This window comes from Balearica regulorum, chromosome 1, assembly GCF_011004875.1.
Source record: "Balearica regulorum gibbericeps isolate bBalReg1 chromosome 1, bBalReg1.pri, whole genome shotgun sequence".
NCBI lineage: Eukaryota > Metazoa > Chordata > Aves > Gruiformes > Gruidae > Balearica > Balearica regulorum.
Genome location: NC_046184.1, coordinates 29,305,282 through 29,326,796, shown reverse-complemented (window position 1 = coordinate 29,326,796; position 21,515 = coordinate 29,305,282). Strand labels below are relative to the sequence as shown.

At 35.1% G+C, this 21,515-nt stretch overlaps 1 protein-coding gene across 9 annotated transcripts in view; it reads left to right on the top strand.

Moving 5' to 3' along the window:
- FOXP2 (forkhead box P2) overlaps nt 1–21,515 on the top strand; it is a 438,488-nt gene that overhangs the window by 139,966 nt on the left and 277,007 nt on the right. Inside the window, exon 4 of one of the 9 annotated variants that reach the window (XM_075743974.1) lies at nt 15,474–15,572. The exons of the other annotated variants lie outside the window; for them this stretch is intronic. The gene's annotated coding sequence lies outside the window, so the exon portion shown is untranslated. The remainder of the gene's footprint in view (nt 1–15,473; nt 15,573–21,515) is intronic. 9 annotated transcript variants of the gene reach the window in all.

Here is a 21,515-nt window from a genome sequence, read left to right as displayed (position 1 = left end):
CCATTTTGATTGTCTTTTCTGCTTTCTATGAAATGAAGTTCTTAGAAAGTGTTGTCTTTCAGAGGAGGCAACAGAGAACATTAGTTTAATTAGATTTTAATTATATACATAGAATTGCCCCCCCCCGCCCCCCCGGTAGGAAATCCAAGACAAAGAATCACTGCTTGTTGCTGTATTGTGAAGTTTTTTCTCTCTCTTGCAAATTTTTCTAGTTAAATTGGAAAGCATTACTACAGTTTTTGGAAGAAAATACTTGAGACCTGTAAGTGCTCCAACATAGATTGATTTAGGCAGAATAAAAGCTAATTTTATCAAGAGAAATAGAAACCTCAACAGTAGTTTACTTTGGATTTCTGTAAAACTTAAGGAAACCAAATGTGGTTTCTCATATTTCTCAGAACAACTTATTTGTGCTGTTTTTTTCAGCATGGTCTCTTAATTTGACCATATCTAAAGTAATTCTGAAAAGCTGATTTTCATGTTATTAATTCCTTGTTTTATTTGCAGTAACACAGTAAAAGAAATTATCTATATTTTTGGGATGCTTTGGAAGTTACCTTATCCAGAAATCTGTCTGTGATAAATGTGATGAACTACCTATTTAAAATGCTTATTTAAAAAAAGAGAAAAAAAAGAAAAAAGAAAAAAGTAGGCAATAAAGCAAGCCATTCAGTACAAGTGACTGCATATGGAAGAAATAACAGCAGATCTAATTCCTGAAAATAAATGGGATCTTGAAAATGGAATAGATGTTTATTTGATTGCTTTGAGAGTTAACCTCCCTAAAAAGCTGATTTTAAATCAGTTTTGTCTTTGCAAGTAGTGCTTTTCAACTGTCTTGGGGAGTGATTTCTTCTCTCCTCTGGAAAATGCATTATGGGATCTAGTAAAGAAAGAGGTAATGATTTTTTTTTTGATGTGGGCACTGTCATCTAGGAACTGGACAAAGATCACTGTCCCTTAGGAACTGGGGCTCAGAATTTTTAATGTAGTCTGTAAAACAGCTATTTAGTGCTAATTGTTGTCAGTCACAGCCTACAGGAGGTAGGTTTTTACTGGGGATTTGATGGGGAAAACTCTGCTTAACTGCATCAGATTTTTTTACAAAATTCGAATGTTCACTATTTAATTTTTGAAGGAACTTTTACTGGTTTTTTTTCTTAGCTTGAGTCTTCCAGAGAAGCAAAATAGGTCGTGTTTTGGTTCATATGGTGGTTCTCATCCTACATACAAACGTATGTGTATAAAAATGAGTACCTATATGAAGATTCAGTAAATTATGACAGATACCGTGAAGGTTTTGCAAAAGAAAATACCAGGCATGAAATCTTAGGCTGCAAAGTTACAACTGCTTGCTGCAGTGTAACCAATATATAGTGGCTTCTCAAGAATAAGGTGTAGGACATGGTACATTAGCATGTACAAAATAGAAATTTAATTCTAGAAACTATATGCTTGGGTTAAGTATAGTTTTATAGGTAACTACATCAATGGGAGATGGACTGGATGGGAGATGGATGTTATACTTGAAGGAGAAACTGAATTAAATTTTGGTTTAGATCTATTGAAATGCATAAAGATGTTTCTGTGCTTCTGTAATTGAATTTGCAGCCTAATATCCTTCTGTATTGTTTTGGTGAAGTTAACCACTAAACATTTCAAATTAGAGCAGATGGATAGAGTGATATGACAAAGACATGTGACCTCATGTCTTAAATGTTTTGCAACTAATTTGAAACTAGTATTTATTACCTGAAGAGTACACTAACAATCAAGTTGAATATTTAGCTTACTTCCTTTCAAGATGGAAAGTTTCTTACATGGCCATTTGCCATTAGTTTTTACTTTGTTTTCTGTTTGCTGTAAGGTATGTTTTCATGACATAATACAAATCCAGTGCTTTCTTTCAATCACTTACTAAAGAATTAAAACAATAACACATAAAAAATTTCTACTCAACCTAGTCAAAGGCTTTTACTTTAGGTAAGTGTACTTTTTCTCAAATTTGATTGTTAATACTCATTTAAAAAAATAAGTTCAGGATTTGGTAATCTTTGCATCATCATTCTATCAGAACTTCTAAATTGGCATTTTGCTTCAGATCAGTTTCTACTGGTTAAGTGGACTAAATGTATGACAGCATTATTATTTATTTTCTTTTTATAAATAAGGCTGATATGTTCAACTGAATTACTAAAATGAATGGGAAAATATTTAAAGGTTTATCTTACAACAGAATCATTTTGCATTTGCCATTTTGAGCAGTAGTGTTACAAGGAATGTGGAAGGTAAGCACGCCCATCTGTAAATCTTCCTGCTTCACTGCAGAAGTGTTAGACTCATCGTTTTAATAACAGTGGAAAATGCGTAACAGTTTAAACCATGCTGCTTGGCTTTGCAGAAGAGTTACTCAGGAGTGCTGGTATGGTCATTTTGCCAGGCCCTGAGTGGCAGCAGGCAGCTCTGGCATTGGGAAGGTAACAAACGATGGGGAAAGGAGGGAGGAGCAGGAGCATCCTTAACTGCTGCAGCTGCTTGCTAAGTGAGCATATGCTGAAGCTCTTGAGCCTCCACAGAACGTCTTTTCACAGGTCAGTGCTTAAATTACATGCATAATACTCTCCTAAAATAAGTTGGATCTGAGCACCTGTTTATTTACTTTTCTAAGGGAAGTTGTTCTATTGTGCAAGTCCTGCAGTAATTTATGTTCTATTATAAAAGATAATGGAATACTCTAGTTAGTTACAGTAAAGTAACATTTTTTCCCTAAAATTTTGCATGTTGAACTTTTAGGAAAATGAGTATTTCCTCTTTTATCTGTCTCTTGAAGATGTACTGAATGCTGTACTTTTGGACTACATGAGAAATGGACATCCGAGGAAGTATTAATGTTACTGCAATCTTATCATTTATATTCTTTTAATTTTGCAATTCAGAAATATTTTTAGTTCAAGGTATTTTAAATTTATTTGATTTATTAGGCCTGAAAAAGCTATATATTGGATTGATTGAATGTATTTCATAGGACAATGTTTTGAAGTTATTACATCATGAACTTGAATACCCTGTCCAATACTTAAAAGATCCCAGAAGATAGAGCATGTGATTTAATTACCTCTTTTTCATTTTGTGAACTTGACCTCTGTTCCCAGCCTCGAGACAAAGAAAGACAAAGTACTGTGAGCAACTGGCAGTTGATATTAAGAAGGTATCATCTCCCGCATCTCTCTCATGTCCCATAGTAACAGCCAGTCCTCAGCATGGGTGTGGGACTTCCCAGAAAAATTGTGTCCTTTGGCTGGCAAATTCAACTGCTGCCTTACTTCTTTAGATGCCTTGTAAAAATCCTCTCTCTTTCTTTTAGCTTCTGCCCCAGAAAATTCTCTTTTCCAGGTTAGCTCTAGCTGTGCAGAAGCACCTGGGGCAATACAAGGATGCTGGCCTTGGTAGACTAAGGATGGTTTTTGAGAGTGGCCAATTTGCCCTTCTACAAGACAGAACTGTAATACACGTACAGGCTGTTACTTATTGTGTTGCTGAGTTATTTCAGATTTTGATTGTGTGTTTGCGTGATTGTATGTTTATGAAAGTTGACCAAATCTGTCCCAAATTGTTTTTGAGAAAGACATTGGATGTTTTCTTCACAAGCTAATAAAGATTACTTTGTTTTCTAGAAAAATAACTAGAGGAAAATCTAAAGACATTCTTTGATATTTGGGATCTGAGTTTATTTGAGCAGTGAAGACTGATGATAGTTCTCATAGAAGTGGAGGGATTTATTCTTTCTGACAATGAAGGCCTTGGTTCATGATAACTCACAAGGTTATGCCACAGTCATATGGGAATAGATGTTGTCTTTCCTAGGAACCCCATGTTTGTCAGAGGTGGTGGATAGAAACTTTTAGCCATTGAGGCAAGTGATTTTCACAGTATTGGCAATCTGTAATAAAAAACATCTTTGCTGCATCTTTTGATTGCCTTTGCAGCTACCAAATTTACAGGCAAAATACAAAGCCTTTCATGAAATTACATTTGTAGGTGACTTCTTTATTACATATTTTGGATTTGTTTCTAGTGTCAAACATTTTAAGATATTACTATATATTAATGGATAAGATGTCCAAATTAATGTGTAAGATGATGAACACTGATAGTGTCTTCAAAATGTTGAAATGGCCTGTACTTATCCTCTAATAAAAAAATCAGATTCCTATGACTATACAGGAAGTTATCAAGGAGGTTTATTTTGATTGCTTGGTGCTTTGGTATCTTTTAGATTTGCTCTATGTGCTGTTCATTTCTCCTAATCCGATAACATTGCTAGTTATTTGCACTATACTGGTGAGTGGCTACTTCTCTGAAAGCTTAAGAATTCAGATTATAATAGGACTGTAGGATGAAAGAACAATTTCTCTGTGTATTCAAAGTGTGTAATAATATAGCAATGAAAAGTATGTTAATTATTTGGTTTTGCCATGTAGTTTTATAGTTACTGTTAAATATGACTTTTTGTATTGCTAATATAAGAAAAGATTTAAAACCAACAACAACAAAAAAGGTTTGATCTCATTTGACCTTTCTGACGTTCAGTCAGTTAAAAGGTTTGTAAGACGTTTAATTACCAAATGGTATGATCATTATTCATCTCATCATTTGATATATAACGTCAAGTGAATTGCCTCCCTGGAGTGCACTGTGTTTCACAGATCAATAGATTTAGTAAGAGCTTGAAGGAGAGCTTTATACATTCATAGAAAAGAAGGAAAAGTATATCCTTCTTGTAAAATGGCTTATTCTGTGAGCTTTACAGAGTTATTATTTTATTTACTTCTCAGGAATACAAAATCCTGTAACATAAAGACATTTATTAAATATTTTAAACCTCTTTATTGAAATTAAAAAATATTGCTTCTGTTTTACTCTATATAATAAAGTAGCTTTACAAGTCTGTCCTGAACATTCAAATCTATTAAAATAATTTTTACTTATTGCGACAGATTTTTTGCTTTGACACAGCACAACAAACATAGTATGACAAAAGGCTGTCTAAATACACTACACACGATTGCTTGAACTATTCACATTTTGTTTTTCTGCATTTTTAAATAGGTATGGTTAGTTTTAACTGATTTGGGTAGTTGTTTTTTGTTTGTGGGTTTTTTTTTTTCCTTTATTCATTGTGTCAAGGATATTTAGGCACACTTTGAGAGAAAAAGACAAAGCTTGTCCCTAATTGGCTAACGTAATACCTTGCGTTTATAAAAAATGTCTTACGATTTTTTTTAATTAACTGCATAAAGGATAATTACATATAGGATACTTCATGTTTACTTAAGCTTTACCAGGTGTGTTATATTACTCTTATCCAATATAGATGAGCTACCATATACCACCAGCTATTTGTGCATACGTATTGATCTCTTATCCTCAATGGAAGTCTTTTCCAAGTGACTGAAAGAGACTTCTAGGAGAGTTTAGGCACTAGTATTTGTTGCTGTTTTTTTCTGTAAGTTTTAGCTGCTTGATTTGCTCTCTTAACAGCTTTCTGCTTAAAAAATAAGAAAATAAAAATGTATTTCTTTAATTTACGTTAATGAGGGTAAGCTTTTTTAGCTTAAATTTACGCCTTGTTGTTGGTCCTCCTTGGCACTGAGGAAACTGTAGTTCAGCTAAGCAAATCCTCCTGGCTGTGGGACAGAGCAACATTTACTTGAAAATTGTACTTCCTTATTAATCTGTCACATATAACCCATCATCTACTCAAAGATTAATTTGAATTGTGAACAATATCTAAGCTTCCTTAATCCCTTGCTCTTGTCCTTTTTCTTGAGCTGCTGTACTGTGACGGAAAGGCCATAATTCTGAAGCTTCTTATTCCTCAGGCCTACCTAAAGTAACTCCCATTGGGAACCGATTGATGTTTCAGCAAGGAAATTCTTACCTGTTTTTGAGAACAACCTGGAAAAATTGTCAGGAGGCTTTCACACTCTTAGATGTTCACTGTGTGGAATTCTTGTAAATGTAAAATCTAATTTGTCTGGGCTCTTTGCACCAGCATTGTTCAAGGTCAGATGAAGTTGTGTGAAGTACTGGAAGTGTTTCTGAGATTTCATTCCTTTCTTTGTACTCGTAGCATTTTTCGCAAAATTAGCAAATCAAATAAAATCAAATTCATTAATAATTAAGGTAGCTGGGAATACCACATTCTTCTTTTTGCTTATTTTATGAATTATCCCTCCTGCCATGCTTGCTTTACCACATCCTTTAGTGTTTTTCAGGAAAAATACTTATTTAGTAGTTTCCCCTCTGCTAATGATGCAAATACTGCTTATTCAGATCTTCTCAGTAAGGGTCTAGAATTTAAAAAGAAATGCAGGAAATCTACAGTTTTTTTCTGCTGAAGTTGAACATTCAAAGGCCTTTTTGTCAATGGGAACACTTAAGCATGATTAGAATAATTAATGTTGGAGTTCTGTAGAAGCATCAGTTGTTTTGATGATACATTTATCTATGGTTTGACTTGACACAGTTTGAGCCATCAGGACTCAATCTAGAAATATAATTTATACTGTGAATAGATCTTTGGTTGAATTGTGATACATACTTAGCATCTTTCAGGACTGTGTATATCAATAGTTATCTCTTCCAAGAGATAAAGTTAGAGCAGTATTCTTTTGTTGGCATTTGCATTTATCTGCCTACACGCTTACTGCTTAGCAGTAAATAGCTTAATGTAATGTGTATTTGAAGTGCAGAGTCCATTTTGGATGAAAAATGATAGAACTATAATTTTGGCATCGTCTCTCATCATTTGTTAGGTGCTGTAGGTGTTAGGGTAAAGGTTTGATCACTTTTGGTCAGCCGTGAATTGGTCAGGCAGTTGGACTAGATGATCATTGTAGGTTCCTTCCAACTGAAATACTCTGTTGTGTTCTGCTCTGGAAGACTGTGGCAGCAGTCAGAAGTAACATGTTTTCACAATACTTTTACGAAGAAGTTCCCTGGGTATGATAAGGGGAAGTGAGCTTGCTCTTTTCAGACAGTATTCCTGAAAGGTTCTGCAGTGAGACAGAAGTTTACAGGGTTCCTAAAGCACCACTATCTTTGTCCTGCCATCTCTTAGTGACAGGGAAGCAAAGGTAGGAGAAAAACACAAGGCCACTTAGGCTCTGGGTCCATCCTGTCCCCTTCTAGATACTGGAACTCAAAAGCTCTCCTATACTTTTCCTAGGGGCAAGAATGGTGTGATTTGTAATACTACCTTTGGTCCTGTTATGAACTAAAAGACTCAATAAGGAATACACGAAAAAGTCAACTTTTGGAGGATGTAGTATCCAGAAACCTCTGTCAAGTATGATTGCAAGTTTATTCTGTATGATGCCATTCTGAACTGAGAAGCAGAGTTCAGGAAACAACATGTATTTATTAAGACAAATTGCAGTATCACCATCATTAATCTGGAGTATTATACATTGATACCTATTTTTTGTAGCTGTTCGAAGCACTAAGTAATGGACTTTGCAAGATGTGATTTGCATAATTGGAATCAAGTACAATGAAGGTCGCTGAATAAAAAACATTTAGAACCCCATTCCTCCACATTTCAAGGATAAAAGAATCTCGAGACACCTAAAATTCTTGTACAAGTTCCTTCAGAAATGAAGCTTGGGACAGATACAGTAAAATCATTATATTTTGTATCCAGAAACATAAAACCTCTCATAAAAAGGGAGTTAACAGGACCAACGTTATACAAAAAGGGTAGTTGTACATTTTCAAAACTCATGAAGTAAGAAGTCTTGATTGTTCCCCCTTCAGAACATTGATGTGCATTCATTGACAGCCATAGATAATATGTATCACAGTAAGAGATGAAAATGAAGCTTGCACAGCTAGTAAACTTTGCAGTTGAGTCTGATCAGTTTTTGGTTTTGTGGAAGAAAGAGTAACAGACTCTGGAACCATTGGTCTTCTCCAGACTGTATACACATTGAATAGCTTGTTCATCTTTTGTTTTGCTCTTTGGTTAAAAACTGCTTTTGGAAATTCCATAGCTATTGATCTGTGACTTTCCCTGTAATTTTTTTCTTTGTCACACTGGGAAGCTGTTGTCTTAAGTACACATGTTGTACAGGTAGGGTGAAGATGTGGTGTTTTGAGTCTGTCCCTACTTTTTCTGCAAATATTTGTGTGCTGGTATCTAAGAGGAAATATACTACAGAAATTATTTATAAAAAATTACTTTATTTTTACTAATCTGTTAAACTTCAAAGCATTTGTTTATTGAAAAAGCTCTGGAAGCATCTCAAATTAGCTGGAAGCTCCTAGCATGACGCGACTAAACTATAAGTAAGATTTTAGGTGGATTCTCCCAATATTCTTCTCTTCAAAAACGAAGCCAACAAACAAAAAACACCACCACCACCCCTAAAAACCAACCAAACAAAACAAACCAACAACTAAAACAAACAAACCACAAACCCAACAACAACCCCCAAACTCCTAAAACCCAGAACCCTTGCTTGGGACATTATGATCATGGAAATGTGACCATATGGCCTATGCAATGTTGTCTGTCCTAAATTTCTTTGCAGTTGGGATAACAGTCATAGTATGTGTACACCTGCTAGAGGTAGCTTTAATCTCACTGGTTTGGAAAGCACTAAGTGTGTAGTAGCTGCAGTACAATCCTTACTAGGGCTCAGTAAATCCATCTGTGACAATGAGTGTGCTTACTTGCTGAAATGCATGTTACTGTGTTTTATGGGTGTCTGTACAACTGGATTAACTCACGATTTGCTATACTTGTATGTCCTGAAGATGTATCCTGTTTTTGCACAAAACCTTAAGCAGTATCTCTGAAATTTGGCATCCTTCATTCATTTCATACCAGAGATACTACTGGAGACCTAGTTTGTTAGCTCCTTTTATATTTATTGTGATTACCTGAATAGCCTGGGAGCACTTCTTAAGAAGAATGTTGTCTGTCTTGTATTATCAGCGACAGTCTCTACAGGTTCTGGTATAGTGTATATCTTAACCTAGAAAAGGAGACTGTGGTGCTATGAGTCAGCTTTGAACTTTTTTTTTTTGTGTACAGAAACCTCCTAAAGATCAACAGCTTTTGTATTACACTGCTTGTCCAACTGTGAGAGAAAGCAGAAGGGACTGTCATATTAGGAAAACCTTCTTCCCATGGTTGCTCATTTTGGATTCTCATCTATGGGATGTGGAACCCATCCACTGGGAAACACAAGTTTATTGAAGTAATTTGTGGTATTGTGTTTTCTCAATCATTGAACAGTTAGATAAAAATCTACAAGATAATAATTTTTTTTAGTTCTTTTTTACCCCATAACATTTTTCTTCAGCCAAATAAACAAACAAAGCAGAAAAATTCCAGCAATTAAAATAAACTGTACATGATAGAAAAGTTATGGAAATACTGATATTACAGATTTTCTGATCCATTTAAGCAAGAACAGCCATCTGGAATTTCCAGTTATTTGAATTTGATACACTAATCTTCTGAGCTTCCCAGCCCCGGGCTATGCACCAATTCTCAGTTCCCTTCCCATCACTTTAAAAGTGTGTGCGGGAGTTTGCAGAATATTTTTGTTTTAAAAATGTAGTGCTTAATCAGTGCTTGTAATTAGTATTTAGAGCCTGATTTATTAAAACACCATTGTGAGGTACAGTGTCCCTCTCAGGTAAGAATTATGTATGTCAATCTGTTGTAACTATTTGGTATAAAAAGTTCATTTTTTTTCTGTCCTGGAGCAAGTATTTCTGTCCCAAAATGTCATTAATTATTAATTGTAAACATAAAAAGGATAAGATATTATAAATAATCAGATCTTGGAGACACCTGCTTGTAAATGAAGTAATTTTTTTAGTAAGAATTGTGTAAGTGTGTGAATATATATAAAATATACATATTAAAAATATATATACACAAGTAACTAAAATAATAATGCCAAATACTAAAGTATTACCTTTTTATTGGATTTTAGTGTATAATACAGTCATATTAGGGTCTGGTTTCTCTGTTCATCTTTAAATTAGCTGGTTTCGCTGTAAAGGCAAAGTTGTTTTCTGATTTTCATCTGACTCTCTGCTTAACACTCAATATTGGAGGTATTCCAAGGGCACTCAGGGGTGTCATTCAGCAGCAGTCACTCTTCCCTTTATAGTGATCTGGGATTCCTGCAGAGTATGTCTACATCTGTGGACTGGAGGTACAGAGACAATTAAGTAATTGCGTATTTATTCCAGTTTTCAGACAGGTTTTGCCGCCTGAGTGGAGTTCATCAGAGCTGTGGCTACAAGGGTCACAGCACTTGGGCTGGCTAGTTTCAGGCTGGCTCCAATCAGTATGTGGAAAATGTGGTCACAACAGTGACAGCAGTGTACCTAAACTCCAGTCAGGGTCTTTTAAGGAATAAGAAAAACTAGCTTGAGCTTAATGTACCTGTCCTCCTGTCCAGGATCTATCATGCAGCTTTGAGGAGCGCGCTCTCATATCTCACTTCCTGCCTTAATAGAAGTGCAGCAGAAATGCATGCAGAATAGACACAGCTAGTCTACTGTTTGACATTTAATAATGTATTTTAACTGAATTTGATTTTGTTAAATTGATATGAGAATGTTTACTTTTTTTTGCCATTCAGATTTTTCACTACTGTTAATCAGCCAGACTAATGACAGGTTTTCTAGGAAGGTCTGAATCATCTATATTAAAAGTGATGACATGTTGTGTTGTTTTTGATTAAGAAGTAGGTAAAATGGTGTTGTGATGGACTCTGGTGAGGCTGCACCTTGAATATTATGTTCAGTTTTTTACAAGAAAGACACTGAGGTGCTGGAGCATGTCCAAAGAAGAGCAGTGAAGCTGGTGAAGGGTCTGGAGCACAAGTCTAATGAGGAGCGGCTGAGGGAACTGGGGCTGTTTAGCCTGGAGAAAAGGAGTCTCAGGGGAGACCTTATTGCTCTCTACAACTACCTGAAAGGAGGTTGTAGCCAGGTGGGTGTTGGTCTCGTCTCCCAAGTAACAAGTGATAGGATAAGAGGAAATGGTCTTAAGCTGTGCTAGGGGAGGTTTAGATTGGATATGAGTAAGAGTTTCTTCACTGAAAGGGTTGTCAATGATTAAAACAGGCTGCCCAGGGGTGTGGTGGAGTCACCATCACTGGAGGGATTTAAAAGATGTGTAGATGTGGTGCTTAGGGACGTGGTTTAGTGGTTGGACTTGGCAGTGTTAGGTTAAGGGTTGGACTTGATGATCTTAAAGGTCTTTTCCAGCCTAAACAATACTATGATTCTAAGGAAAATGGATTAAAGTTTTTGGACTTCATAAGAAGCTAGTACCATATGGAATGATAATTCTAGTGGTGGTAAATGGGATAAGTCATAGCTATTGACCGTACAAAGTTAAAAAAATTATTTTATGCTGCTAGGCAGCCATGATGAATCATCAGATGTGCTCTCCCAACTGTCTGGATCTTTCTGTGTTTGTTCTGATTCCAGAGAACTGTGGGAGAAAATAGCAGTGAGAGCAAGATGTACATGTGAATGAATAATTCTGAAGTACAAAAAGAATCATATGGGTATATAGCAGAGAAAGGGGAATAACTATTAGCCCTCTAATAGAAAAGATGTTGTTCGGGACGAGGACATAGTACAAGAAAGGTTCAGAATCCAGAAAAGGCAGGATGGAACTTGTTAATGGTGTCAGAGTGGAAGGAGGAAAGACACAAGGTTGCAAGAGCTCTGATGAATAAGTGTGTAATACTTGTCTTCTGATATTTGTGAATTAAATCAGGAAGCCATCTTGTAAAGTTCTGTGAAGACCTTGAGTAAAATCTATGCTGAACTCTGTGTCCTATGACATTGTTAGTGATGTTGATTGTTTGACTACCTTCATTCCTTTCCATTTTATTGGTTTAAGATGATTCTCTGTTGGAACAGTGTCAGCTATGGCCAGGAAGGCAACAGGTGCATAGATGTTACAGCTTTAAATATATATTAAAAAAAAAAAAAAAGGAATTAAAGTGTAAGAGTTCTAGAGCAGTATGCAGTGATGTCACAAAGGATTAATAGTCTTCTGTGGGTTTATGACGTATTATTCATATTAATATCCATAATAATATAATACAGTTAGAACAAATGCAAGGCAAGTATAAATTAGTGGGCTGTAATACCACTGAGGAGCTTCTTAGGAGGTCATAAAGCATGAAGGCAAAACTTGCCTACTTTGCGTAGTCAGTAGGATGTCAAGGTGGAAGTGTAGTCCCATAGTTCATTATTTTTTGTTTTATTTTTGAACATGTACACCCATGTCTTGAATTCATGTCTGCCTGAGGCAGATGTTTCATATCTATGTTTCTGCTTCAGCAACTTCCTTTTTTTCCCCTTTTATTTTATTTTGATTTTGTCTCTGAAGACCTCAATTTTAAGTTCTCAAGATGATACCAGGAAAAATGGAAGGAAGGTTTTCCCTGTTGCAGCACTGTCATATTGTGATACATGAAATGCATGCATAGGTGAGGGTCACATTACAATGCTAGCTCTGATTAGTATAGGTTTAATGAAATTTTAGTTTTTAATTGATGGCTGATTCTTCACTGAGTTGCAATATTGCTACTTTAAGTGGACTGATTGATGAATGTGGTCTCATTCAAAATTTTTATCTGTAACAACTCAGCATTTTAAAAACAATCTTGAATATTAAACTGATTATATTGAATGTTAAAGATTTCTTTAGCTGTTCTTTTATTCTTCCACCTCCTTTTTTTCCTGATTCCCAGGCAAAAAATCTTTTGTGAAAACAGTGTTTACTTACTTGAACATGTGTAGCAACTGTGAAATTCAATTCATGGTTTCACCATTTCTTGTGTTATTGTATTTTCTAGCTTTTATAATGATGTTGTAGATCTTCTTATACAATTTAATTGTCCTACAATATTTTGGATATCAAACTGTTTTTATTAGTTAAGTGTAAACCATGATTTGTGTTGCTTTAGACTTAAGTTGGCGAAGCTGTACATTTCCTTTGTGATGCCATTGAAGATTGTGAAAATTCCTATATCTGTAACTTTAGAGAAACTAATTCATTAACTAAATAAGGTGGATCTGAATTTCATATCTGTTACATAAGAGTAAAAGAGAAAGTTCGGATACTTAAATAGCTTATAGATAACATTAGTACAGTGTGAATGAATGAGTTCTTCAGCAGTCTTCTTGCCAATAAAGTAAGTGCACCAAAGGTAGGTGTAGCTTCTGCTACTTGTTTAGCAGAGTTACTGACCTGAGAGGGGAAAAAAGCATTCCATGTTTGTGAATGTGTTGAATGCACTATATTATGTCATATGTCCACCTGTATGTGGAACAATATTCAATGAATTAATGATTTCTGGTCTCCCTTGTAAGCCTGATGCTTAAGGATGCTTTTGGCAGTAATGCTCTATAAGATACTTGCTGTCTTCTGTGACCTAATCTTGATTTCATACTAAACAACTCAATGAATGGAATTAAATGAAATTAAGAGATTATATTATATTAGTTGTCCTATGACAAAACCACACGATTCTTTACAAGCAGCTTTTCTTGTGCTGAAGAAATAAAAGGTGAGATCGGTGCAATGGAGTGTTCAAAGCATGACTGAATTACTAAAAGGGGAGTTACTGCACCTGAGCTGATGACCATCTGTTCATAACAATTCGAAGTACTGTGGTATATTAATCCTTGGTAAAGCTCCGTTTGAAGTATTGCAGTTAAATTAATTTGGTCTGTCATGTTCTGCTGCTGAACCAATACCAGGCTATAGTTTGAAATCAAGGAGGCAAACTCTTCTTTATCTTAAGACCTATTTGAGATGTTCTGAGACAACTAACCAAAAGTTGCTAACAACAGGTAATTATGATGTAGTAAAAGATGTTATTTCCTTTTCCTTTAAGCATGCTATTTTAAAAATTATAATTGTTTAATGTTATTTTTAATACTTTAAATAGTACTGGGCATATTTTTATCTGTCTGTCTTTCCTTCTTTTATCATGTTACGGCAGTTTATCAGCTTGAGAATTCTTGCTGCTAGACATGAACACTGAATTCCTGTGTTCTTCTGGCTTGGCCTTCCCTGCAGAAAGTGCCCTGCTGTGGAATTGTCTATCTCCTAGGCTACCATAGCCTAGATTTGCTATTTTTATCATACTTTTGTAGGGAAACAGAAGTTTTGTAAGTTGATACAATCATGCTGTGTCTGTCCCCAACAATAAGTCTTGAACCTGTTGGCCAACTTCAAACAAATTTGGTGGAGAAGTAGAGACCTCAGAGATACTAATATCCATGAAAACAGATGGACTATGTAACAGAGACGGGCAAAATAATGCATCTGCTGAGGAAAGAGGCTGCAGCATTAAGCATGTCCATACTGTTATTCATAAGTTCTGTTGCTCACAAAACTACCCAGTTTTTTTGTTATTCTGCTTCCACCCGTTATTCATTCCATGTCTTAACTGCAGTTACAAGTCACATGTTATTTAAGACTTTCATTTGAAAATTGCTTCACAGGATTAATCCTGTGCAATTTGATAGGAGTCCCTGCTCCTTCAAATACAATTTAGTTTGTGTTATACAAAGAATGACTGTTGTCTTTTTTTAGTCTGACATTAAATCATTAAAAGATTATTTGTTTCACTAAAGAGAAAGAAAAAGTAGTAGAAAGATAATTGTGGACTATTTATTTTCTGAATTTTGACTTATATTCGCCAGAGGCTTAAAATGTTTGTGAAAGTAGGTTACTTTGTGAGACTTCGTAGGAGAACATACATGCAACAGAGAGTATGCATGAACTTTTGAGGAAACTTTGCATTTATTTTCATCTAACTAACTCCCCTAAAGGTAGATGTGTATGACAATCTAGGAAGGGAAGAATTAGTATTGAATGGCAAATTGTTCATCTTTTTTAATTTTACGGAGGTTGATGAAAAATTATTTGTGGCAGAAATCCATCTCCTTGGAATGGCATTCTGCTTCCCTAAAAAGTTCCTCCAGGTCCCAAAGTGTGCCTAGCTTGGCCACATCCCTTCCAATGTCAGCAACAAAGGGAGCACAGGACAGAGACAACAGTCTCTGCACTAAGTAACACTGAATAAAAGTATTTAAAAAAAACCAGTTCATCTTCAAAACTTATTCTATCCAATGCAGTGATGAAATGTAGGGCCTGGGGAAACAAATAATGTGGCACATAGTAACAAAGAATGGAGGAAAGGTCATGCAGAGGAGGTTGAAGTAATGCCATATGAACAGCTTTACTTCAGGCATGTTCTGTTTTTTAAATGCTTTGCTTTTGCAACCTCAGCATTCTTTTAATGTAGAAGATTAAACAAAAATTTCCTTTTAAAAAGTAATCATAATAGCAATTACATTACACAGATTTACTGACCTCGTATTTATCACGATGTTATGAAATTTAGGTCTACTCAGACTTCACTGTTTCATCCAACTAGTTGCAGCATTATGCTGTTGTTCATTGTGGCCATGAAGAACTACACAAAAAATGAGGCATATTGCAGGTAGACTTAATAATTATTTGTTATGAATTATTTAATATTTTTAAAATATAATATATGTATGTGTCACATATTGTTCAAAAAGACCCCTAAGCACTTTAAGCTATGTGTAAAAGAAAATTGCTTTTTTCCACTTGCTTAAATGCACCCTCTGCTGGGGTAAAACACAACAGCTGTGAAGTGCAATGTGATCTGTAAGCACAAGTGTTCAGGAATTCTGTTTTATAGCTCATCTGAAATACTACGAACAGCCAAAATCCAAGTACGTTCTTCTTAAGACAAGACTGGTGATTGATTTAGTGTTGATTCACAGTGAAAAATGTCACCTGTGTAATCATGAGCCAATGCTGATTTTCCTGGCTTAAAACCTGATTCTACTTGTATATTCACAGGCTGAAGAGATACAGTTTCTGGTAGTTTCATTAGTCTTTCAGAATGTCCATGTTTGGCAGCCTGATTTATTTCTGTTACATGAAGTTGAAAATAACACCCAGAAACTGCTTGATGTTGTGTTTGTCCCTGTGTTGCAGCTAAAAACACTTGGTTCTTTTCAGAAAAACTGCATTTGTTGTGGTTTTTCCTACTTTAAAGAAATGACAACAGAAGACAACTTCAACTTACCATGAACTTCTTGTTGCTTCTAAGAGTTGTATTAATTTCCTAGGAGTCTTGCCTCAGGTGGCAATGAGTACCTAAGTATGGGGACCAGCATCAGAGGCTTCTTTAGAGATAGAACATACTATTGTGTGTTCTTTCTGATGAATTATTATTAGAAGCCCTTCAGAAACCCTGCAGGTAACATAAAGGAATTGAAAAAGAAAGTGTTTTCCCTCATCCTGTAAAACAGGAGTCCAAATAGAAGAAAGGTTGGCAGTAGGTATCCATTCAACAGAGTCAGGTTTTGCAGAACATAGATAAGTTTGGTGGGAAAAAAAGTCTTAAGGGTGGAAGGAATGTTCCACCCCAAAATGAGTGACTTACAGATTAAGCCTTTTTTTTCTTTTTGTTTCAGATCTTTTGCTTTATTTCAGTCTTTTTTTCTTCTAGCAGGTTTCCAGTAGTAGGTACCATTCCAGAAACCAGTGTGTCCTACTAAAGGCCATGTGTCAGTTAATCATAATACTTTATCTGAAAGACCAGTGAAATAAAGAGACTTTACAAGCAAATAGAATTTTACTATATATTCTCTAACCATAAGGGGATTACTTGACCTCCTGTGTCTTTTGCACACATCAAACTCTATACTAAAGCTGTCTTAAAGCTTGCAGGAGTTCATCCTCTAGGGATTTTCCTTTTGTCTGTCAGTCCACAGATAGAAAAATATGTCCAGTCATACTTAGCCGTATGTTGACCATCTCTGCCTTTTGATTGTGAATATTCTTATCGAATACAAAAACATTTTCAGTTACACTGACTCTGATAATGGCACTTGTTTGATATTTTCTGATTAACAGTTTGTGCAACTTTCTGCTTGGCTTCTTAATAAGAATTCATTTGGATATTCTTCAACCTCAGTAGAGTCTTTACTAAAGTAACATTTATTTCCTCCACAAATCTTTAGAGTTCCCTATAAATGATTGTTTCAAGAAGACTGATAGTTTTCATAGTTCTGCGCTTCATTGTGAAGTAACACATTCCTGTGTCTCACACATCCTGATACACATTGCTTTGTAATCTGTAACTAGAGGTCTGCATGGGCATATGCATGCTGCTCCCACTCAGGGCCTTCTTTCAACTGTCCCTACACAAAAGAACATTTTGCTGTTCCTTCCATTTAACTTGAGTGACAAGTGCTGAGTAAACTCCTAGTTTCTAACCATGTCAGTGAATGATGGCAGCCATTATCACCTTACAATGTAACTCTCTTTACAAGGCAACCTGTGGCTCTGAGGTGATGGAATATGGTGCTGCAGCTATCAGTGAACCTGTTTTTAAAACACCACCTATGGCTTATTTTTCTTTTCTGACAGTATATCTTACTTCATCTGACATTTTGTTTGGATTGGAAAGTTAACGTGAGTAACAATATTTCTATTTGAGAAAGGCTTACACACTAGCTAAAGTTGGTTGTTGTTCAAGTGTGCCTTGATAAGTATGGGGAAATTTGTTTTCAGTCTCTTCTCAAATTAAGGTGACCATGTAACTGTATGCACAGAACCTGGTCAAAACTGTGCTTTCTAAAATTTTCCAAACTATGGAGAATGTCTAATAACTTTCTTGAGAAGTTCTACATGATATTTTTTGTCTCAGTTAATTTTGATCCATCTGAGTCCAATGATTCTTCTTGGGGCAATTAAATTAGAAATTTGGGAATCTACTTTCAGATTTTGTGGCTTATCCAAATATGTGAGTGCTGCATGGTTAGATAAATATTAGCCTTCTGGGTTAGCCATCTACAGGTCTGCCATCTGACTCCCAGCCAACACATTTATCTAAAGGTCTCAGCACTAAAAAATTTAAAAATGACTTTTCTGGGTTTTTTTCAATTTTGAAATAAAGTGTCCTTTGTCTTGGTCTCAGTATATTACAAAATTGAAATCAATATCATTAGAAATACCTAATTGCAGATTGGATGAAGGGGAAAAAACCCATCCCCATGTTCTGTAATATGGCCAGTATAAGTTCACTTTAACTTAGAGTTTTCTTCCAACTTCCTCCAAATCAGAATGATCTGAGAAGAAATTAATTTTTACTGGGATGAGATACCTTATGGGTATTTGTAGGTTTATACATATAAATGTTTACATTCTTTTATATTGGTTAGCAATACTGTCTCCAATTTTGTAACTTGTGAGTTAGGAATGTGAGGTATTAGAGCTTCCCCATCAAATATTTGATGTTCATTCTGCTTTTTTTGACTAATATCTAGAACACTGGATATCTGAGAGAAATAAGAATACAGATAAGAAACGGAATTTTGTCTTTTCACCCATAGAGTAATGCAGCCTTTTCCGTGGCTCAAAATTGTAGAAATACTTCTGCAAATGTTTACTTAGACCACTCTCCTCCACTTACGTTCAAATTGTTAGTCTGCAGCATAGTTTATCTCAATATCTCAAATGAGCATCTGTTTTGGGCACCACAGGAAATAATGCAACACCAAGAATGTCCAAATTCCTTTTCTGCTAGCTGCTAAAGGGGTGACTGGGAAGGGATCTGAAAATGAGCAGAGTTTTGGCTCCCTTCTCCAAGTTTCTCAAATGTCTTGGTTGATCAACTAGCAAGTGCTCTACTAGGTTACGATTCCTTTTGCTTAGTGCTTAATGTAGTTAGAGTGTTATGATTTTATCTGATTTATAATCTTGTTTCTGGACAGCTTTCTGAGTATCCTGACTGTATTTTGTAAGGTCATGTTGTTAATACTTATCATCTGGTTCATAATCAACATAATAAAACTATGTAGTAAGGGCTGCTGTGGGTTCTGTGTGTCTCATGATGACACGAAATTGTTACTGATTGCTCCACCCTTAGGGGGGGACCAAGTCTAAACCCTAACCATAGAAAAAGAGAAATATTTATCACCCTCAAGAATGATAATTACCAACAGGAACAAAAAAGCTTTTAAAAGCCCTATATTAGGTATTAAATAACTTGCTACAGATTGTCTTTACCACGCAGAGTTCCATGTATAACTTGTGCTGGTAAAATTCCAGTCAAATTAGATTTCTAACCAGCTTGTCAAGGTAAACGTGTCAGGTAGGGCACCAGGGTGGTTATTGCTGGCACTAATGGAAACATCAAGCTTTTGGAGAATAAATAACAATAGCGCTCTCGCTTTTTCTTTTTAGTCTGTTCCTCAAAAACTTGCTTGCTGAGTTGCAAACATAAAAATCCAATTTCCCTGTACTAGGTGTACAAATCAGTATTTATGCAGTGTGCAACTGGCCTGCCTTCCAATCTGCTAAATGCAATTTGCTTTACTTTGAGCAATTTATAAACTGTTATCTGTAAGTAGTACACGTTAAATTTAAGTAAGAACATAACATTATTTCTCCCTGTTCTTTTCTTACTGTAGTATTTTTCTTTTATTTAATGTGTCCAGTCTTGAATCTTACTCTCTGAAGGTTCTCAGCAGTGGAGGGGTTCATTTTGTTACTTTTCAGCAAAATCAGATACGTTCACCAGCTGTAACGCTGACCCGCAAATGGATTTCTGGATATATGAAATACACTGACTTTTATAAAAACCCCTTGTGTTTGTGTCAGACTCAAAACACACTTGAGCATAACTCATATATGTGGTTTGCATGCGTATACCATGAATTTTTGAGTCCTACAGAAAGAAATCGAAACCTTTTTAAATGGCTGTATGTGCCCATATGCTTACAAATAAACACATAATAGTAACAGTTTTCCTGTGGAACAGCAGGCAGTTAAATTATGTGAGGATTTTTAATCTTGGAGAATTCAGTCATTGTTCATATTCTATAAATTCTGAAACTCCATAGCGATATCTAGCATCTGTGCTTGCTTTTAGAAGTTACAATTCCTGTGTTCTTTTCATCAACTTTCACCCATGCATCAATGAATTCACTGTAAGGGTTTAATTTTGTATAAAGATGTATCTTTAAAAAAACCACTACTGTAAAGTAGTTTGAGATTTGGCAGCTGTGAGTTGTGCAGTAAAGTGGGATTTCAGATTGAATAGATTACTTGCATTTCTAGATTGCAAGTGGTTGTCAAATGGTTGTCTTGATCTCTGGAAAAGGGAAGGGATAAGTGGAAATACGTGTCTTTAGCATCAAGTATGGATTTTCTAGTTTATTATGACCACTGGGGAGAAAAATGCCTTTATTTCAATATGAAATGAATACAAAAGAAAAAATGACTGTGTGTCTGATTTCATTAAAACTATCTTGTATAGTAAATATAATATGAGTTGGATTTGGCTTTGATATTGTACGCCTGTGATGATTTCATGTATTAGTTTTTTTTCCAAGTAACCTGCCCAGTACTAATTAAAACCAGTGAATTTAACTTCTGTGCTCTTTTGTAAAAATGAAGCTGTTCGGATTAATATCTTGACTGTAAACTGAAAGGAATTTCACAAGACTGTGTTGGATAATTCGTGAACTTTTAATAAAAGCACCTAGGTAGCATTTGTACTGATAATATGCTTGTTTACCTTTGCAGATTTAGAAGGTGTTTTCAATACTTGATGCATAAAAATACCTAAAATGATGTAGTTAAAACATGGCATATAATAAATTATACTGCCATTGCGTGCTTTTCTAGGAACTCTTATTTGTATAGCATCAACAGACTCACTCCTTGGAAATAAAAGAAGTGAAGTAGCCTGAAAAGTATCACATGATGGCACTGTTTCCATTTCCACCTCCAATATTATGAAATAAAGCTATAATAAACTGGTATTAAAATGGTATGTAATGCCAATGTACTTTGTATAATTTATGTAAAAGAAAAATCTAACCACTGTGGTTATTAATATAGGTATTAAAATGGATGTATAGATTTCTCAGAAAAGTGTTTTGTAAAACTTTGCATATTTATAATATTCCTTATTTTGATTGTATAGCAAGAATTTTGTGCAATATATAATGTTTATGAATGCCGAACTGTACAGATTCATTTAGCATTGTGTTAGGAAAAAAACCTGTTAATTGTTGTGTAAATGAGATGTTTTATTTTTTGTTTTGATTTTATTGTGGAAAGAAAGCTAATGGCTGTCCTTTTTGTATTTAATATAAAGCCTTTTTGTGGTAAATTAGATCATTAATACAGACACATTTTTAAAAAATGCAAATTAGCTTTCCATGAGCAGAAAAGAGCTTAAAGTGTAGTAAGGTCAGAGGCAGGATCAGACATATTTGTAAAATGAATTATATTCAAGTAGGAATATGAGGGAAAATATGAATGTAAAAAAATCAGTGATTTATAGTATATAGATGTTAGATGTCGTATTATTTCATTTTTAGATATTCTGACT